The sequence below is a fragment of the Poeciliopsis prolifica genome, unplaced genomic scaffold, assembly GCF_027474105.1.
Source record: "Poeciliopsis prolifica strain line A6 unplaced genomic scaffold, Auburn_PproV2 SCAFFOLD101, whole genome shotgun sequence".
Lineage (NCBI taxonomy): Eukaryota > Metazoa > Chordata > Actinopteri > Cyprinodontiformes > Poeciliidae > Poeciliopsis > Poeciliopsis prolifica.
In genome coordinates, this window is record NW_026562476.1 from 721,834 (window position 1) to 727,833 (window position 6,000).

Below are 6,000 nucleotides of genomic sequence, written 5' to 3' on the forward strand. Positions count from 1 at the left end.
AATTCATGCATTAATGTGGTGACTGAGTGAACTGTTAGATGATATAATGGGCTCCTGCAGCATAGACGCTAAAAGGAACGTCCATTTAACTGAACGATTAAGGAGAAAAGCGGACAGAATTTGAGTGAACCTTTTCATCACCTTCTGTTTTATTATTCCATCACTTTCAACACCAAAGTGAGCCACATTTTCCCACAGCAGCTGAACTCAGAACATAAACAAACAAATAAATCAAATTTAACAACAGCTGCTGTCACAAACACATTTCACTCTAGACACAACGATATTCTCAGTTTACATACCAAATAAAGACACATACATCTTTTTTTTCCTCACTATCTGAAGTTAAATCAGACCCAACTTCCCCTGTTACAGGTCAGATAGAATCACCAAAATGTACTCTATTTGCTGAACGCCACAATAGTGAGAGAAAGAATATGTCATATTTATTTATTATCTTTACAATGTTGGCTGGAAGTTCTTCTGGATATTCTGCATAAGTGCAGAATCCACAATTCCATCAATTACAAGAAGAACCTCGGAGTGTCTGTTGAAATCGAAACAAATGTGACAAACAATTGGTCTTAATCGAGTTGAATCATGTTTTGAGCAACTTCTAAAACTTGTTGAGTGTCAAGCCATATTGTGCTGCTACCTATCAACCCCAGCCAAGCCAAGCCTGGCACCTTGCAACCCAAGTGTACCTCTGCCATGTTTGGTCAGTTGGCTTTACCACTGTTTGCATTGTAGAATGGGAGACAAGTGTTTTGTTGTTGATTTACCATTGAAAAATGACTTGATTTTTGGATGGTAAGTCCACAGACCAAGAGCCTCCTTCAGAAGTAGAGTAGCAAGCTCACTTCTGCTCTTCCAAGTGTAAGGATTTGTTTTTTTGTGTACGTTTCTAGTTAATTGAATATAGTTATTTTTCTTCAGATCATACTAACTGCCACAGTCGTTCTTGTTTTCTACTCACTGCCGTTGAAAACCATCACCGTGGAGCATTAAGCAGGAACGAACCAGAATCATGCAGATCCAGGAACATTCAATGAAATATATGGATGTGTGCTTTTTGGTCTGGGAGTGGTAACAGACCAAAAAAAATTTCAAATTAAAGTGAGCTCTTTCATGGCTCACTTTAATTTTCAATTTTTACTGCTAAAACAATTTTAAAAATCCCACAACAACAGTACTGGACAGAGTCCCATTTTTTTTCTATTTCTGTAAAAAAAAAAAAAATTGGGGTTGGGGGGGCCTGTCGGTCAAAGGCCCTTGGAATTGTCCTAGCTTTCCCCCCTTATACTTTGGCCTGCATGTAAGTATCAGCCAATCACAGATCCCACAAAATTAAGGAATCTGCACTGATAAATGTAAATAAATGTATCCTATACATTGTGAAGTAGATTTTTCTTTAAAGAGAAAATCTTTTATTTGCATCATACAGTAGCATAGTCAAGATGTTTTCTCGTGCAGCTGCAGAGGGTGTACTAACTAATTGAACAAGATGTGTCTGCTGAAGTTTCCCAGATGGGTTATCTGGGAACTTGCTGTTTTTCCCGAGGTCTTCCCTGCATGGAGATAGAGTGTTTAGTTTTCGAATCCCGTAGACATGATAGTGAATGAGTGTGTAAGGTTGAACTGTTCCGTCTGTTTTCCTTTGTTTCTTTTGTTTGGTCTTAGCAGATTGAGTCTCCGCCTCTGTTAGCAGAGAGGTGAATAAAGCAACTATACAACTCTGAGTTTGTTAGAGCAGAATGATTTTCTCCTAATGTAGTGGATTTTTGCTCTCCGGCTGCAGATGTTATTAAAGATTGTTTTTGCTCCCTGACTTCTGTCTGGACCTCAGTCTCTGAATTGTGCTCTTTACAATATTCATTTAGGATATAATGTAAACAATGCAATACGTGTGTAGCAGAGGACAGGTCAGGTGTGCGAATAATCTCATTGTCTGACTGCTGATTGCAGCAGTCCACATTGTTAGCAGAAATAGAAATGCTACAACATTTTTGTTTTTTTATGTTATGAATTAAATTGCAACATCTTTCCAGGGACTCAAGGGGGGCCTTTGAAAAAAAAAAACTGTTAAGCCAGAGAGCAGAGAATTTCTTACGCATCAAAGGATCATTTAAACTGTTAGAATAGCACAATGAATGTTGATTTTTTTTTTTTTTTGCTGCACAATGGCTGCCTTAACACATTGCCACATGTTACTGTCTGGCTCCCCTGGGAACAAGAAGGTTTTAGTATATTCTTTACATCGTCCCTGTGTAACCGGATCCGATCTGCGTTGTGCTGGTTTTAAATGATCAGGCCGTGGTTCACCTTTAAAAGGGTTTATTCTGACAAGAATAACAAATAGAAATAATCGTGTTACAGGCTGCCCGCTCCAAGCCCTCCATAAACAAAAGTACATAACAGAAATTAACTTAATAAATCTATAAATAAACTGGATGTATTTAGATACAAAATAAATAATACACACCTCTCCCAGGACAACATGACAAAAGGTGGGGTCTAAGGGACGCAAACATTTTAAAGGCAATACCACAGAGGAAGAAACAAAAGGGGAGGGGCTTCCGTTCTTAAAGTAACACAGTTAAAACAATAACAGAGATTTTCAGACAGGTAGGAACCCATACAAATAACCAAAGAATGAGTAATTATAACAACATATAAATTCAACCAGGTTACACTCGATTGACCAGGTAGATAGTCCAGGCAAAAAGGTATTTACCTTTTTGTAACTTTGGAAGAAAAAGCTTCCAAAGTTACAAAAATCTGAAAAGAAAAAAACCTCAGAAAGCTTTTAGAGCTTTGACCAAGATCACTTTAAATGAGTGAAGAACAAGTGCAAACAGAATGAGGGTTGTACTCTCTCCTCCAGGGTTTGTATTTCCACTTTTGCAAGCCGTCAGAGATTTTATATCAGTAGTTTCCTAATATTTTGATCCTTGTGAAGCAGTGCATGGGTAGAGCTTTTTCTCTGTTTTTCATTTTTAAATTAACCTCGACAAGACTGTGGAATTGGTATCACATTTTCTGGCCTATCTCATGCCAAGAAAGTAAGCCACGCAGAGTAGTGGTCGCACTGGTTTAACAAAGCTTGTGTTAAAGATGTTCATGTTTGACACTCCTCACTCTTGATTAGTGGCATCCCCTAATGTTCATTTCTCTCTGTTACCACCATGACAACATGACTGTAAAATGGAACATAACTGATTGTAATCTACAAGGCTAGCAGCAAGTCATTCTGAAAAATACAAAAGTGTAAATCCTCATGTACAAAATATATAGCTTGTCAAACACCAACTTTCTGTGACAGCATTATCATTAAGAAAGAAGTAAAAAGAAATCAGTTGATAGAGGTATTTCCTCTTCCCACCACACGGCTTGATTCATTTTTCCTGAAGCAGTTTCTGCTGTGCAAAGAAGGAAAGTTGTTTTGTGTCTTGTTTATGAGTGTGTATATGTGTGCATGGATGATTGCACGCATGGTAAACTAGCTTTTGTGCAATTCATTACAAATTCTGCTGACAAGAGACTTGCAGGGAAAGCAATTGTGTGCATGTGGAGGGAATATCAATAAGACTTTCTTTGCTTGGAGATGGCCTGCAGCTTTAAAGATATCAGCTCATAGGTCGTGAAATAGCACACAAACAAACATTGGCTGGACAGCAGTGTGTGCATTGATATCAGATTAGTATTCAGAGCCAAAAACCCTTCTCATTATTGCTGGCAGCCCTGATTACGTAGAGCTGCAGAAGAAAGGAAATAATATGGTCCAGTAATAGGCAGGCAAATGAGGTACAGTGTGTCTTTAAGAAAATAGGGTAAAAAATAGTACATTTAGACAGTTATAGGGTACTTAAAGATTAAAATGCTTTTACTACACATGCACAGAGTACATAAATACTGGAGGCTGCACTTGTCAGGGCATAGTGAGGGAAGTGGATAAGGAAGGAGGAAGGGAATGGATGGATTGATGGATGGATGGATGGATGGATGGATGGATGGATGGATGGATGGATGGATGGATGGATGGATGGATGGATGGATGATGGATGGATGGATGGATGGATGGATGGATGGATGGATGGATGGATGGATGATGGATGGATGGATGGATGGATGGATGGATGGATGGATGGATGGATGGATGGATGGATGGATGGATGGATGGATGGATGGATGGATGGTTATGTTTCATTTTCTGTTTGTTGTTCTGTACCTGTAATTTAGCATCTCTTGGATTTCTGCCTTGCAGCACCTTTTATTTTGGCCTTTTAGTTAGTTAATTAAGCTCACCTTCTGCTCATTTATTGGGTTGCCAGTGGGTTTTATATCTAGTTTTTCTCCTCTTTTATGTTAGGTGCCATTTACTAATGTCTGTTCTTTCTCTTGCTGTTTTAAGATGCCTTAAAGATCATATTTAAAACAAATCAATCAGATGGTTTAATTTATTTTGCCTTATTTTGTCTTTATTACTGTTAGTTTTACTATTTATCATGTGGTATCATTTCAGAAAACAGAATTTAAAAAAAAGGAAAATAAAAGATGACTCATGGTGGTAAATCGTTAAATGTGATTAGAGTGGGAGAAATTTCCCTAAGGAGACCAGAGGAGGTAAAAAAAAAAATAAGCAAATGAGTGTTCATTAGTTTTTCTCTTATCTTTGTGTACAAACTTCTTCATAAGCTATTAAAGGGATTTTCACTTTCATTGCAAAGTAAAAACTCAAAACAGTAAAATCACGTTTGTTCACACTACATTATGGCAAGTAGAACTTGTGTTAACAGGTTGCTAGTTGTTATCATGTGTTATATTTCAGATATGTTTTAAGATATGTGGAAAAACAAGATTTAAATATGTGTTTCCTCCAATTCTACCAATATTAAAATGTAATTCCATTTGAATTGATTGATTACAATATAACAAAAGTTATTGACAAAATCAACATGAACTCATTTCATGACACACCAAAAATAATTTTTAAAAATGCATAATAACAAGTTACGTATCTTTCAAAGAACTTACTGCTGCCATTATAACTTTTTATTCAAGTAAATTGTGCTGTGATTTAAAACAAAAACAGGAACAAGTAAATATTTCATGTCAATTTTTTTAACTTCAGTGCAGTCATAAAAAAAAACAAGATGAAGTGTTCTGTGACCGCTACACTGCTCAAGAGTCTATTAAAACATTTTTTTTTATTTCTACATTTTTAATGTCCTTTAGGAGCTAACAAGCAATGCTATATGCTTCTGCTAGCAAGTACATAAATGTAAAAACAAAAACTAATGAGGATACTGTTTACTTTCTTTCTGATGTTTGGAAACTGACTGAACATCCAAGAGAACAGTATTTGGGATTTCAGTCAGATAAACTTTTCCTGTACTGTCCTGGACTCACAGTTTGAGATGAAGAACACCAAGGCCATCTGCTCATCTTTTATTTTTTGGCACCAACCCTACAGTTGAGGTCTTGATGCTGTCCAGCTCAGTGTTGGTGTGTGACAGATTGCAACCTTCCTGTTGTAGCTCACATTCTCGTCAGCCTTTTTTCCAGCCTCAGCAGGCAGCAGGAAAACACAGTCAAACCGGTGATGCTCGGTGATGGGCCAACAGCCAGGAGTCTGCAGCGGTGTGAAATTGAGCAGGGCTTTAAATGTGTCACTCCAGCTCACTTTTTATTCTTCACACAATCACTTTGTGTGCAACACCATGAAAGCCCTCAAGGAGAGAATATGAAAACATGTAATCCTTTATCTCTATAGGATTCATCACATGAGGACTATATAGATGCACAAAAGACACTGATGTCTTGGACAGAGATTTGAGCAGCAGCAGGAAGACTAAGTGTTTTCACCACCTCCTAGTAAGTCGCTAAAAATTCTTCTCTTTGGATGTGATTGGACAATTTATTTTCTTAACTCCTCCTGCCGGATTTTATTAGTTTGGGTAATTTTGGGAGCTGCATTCATTTTAGAATAAGTGCCACAAT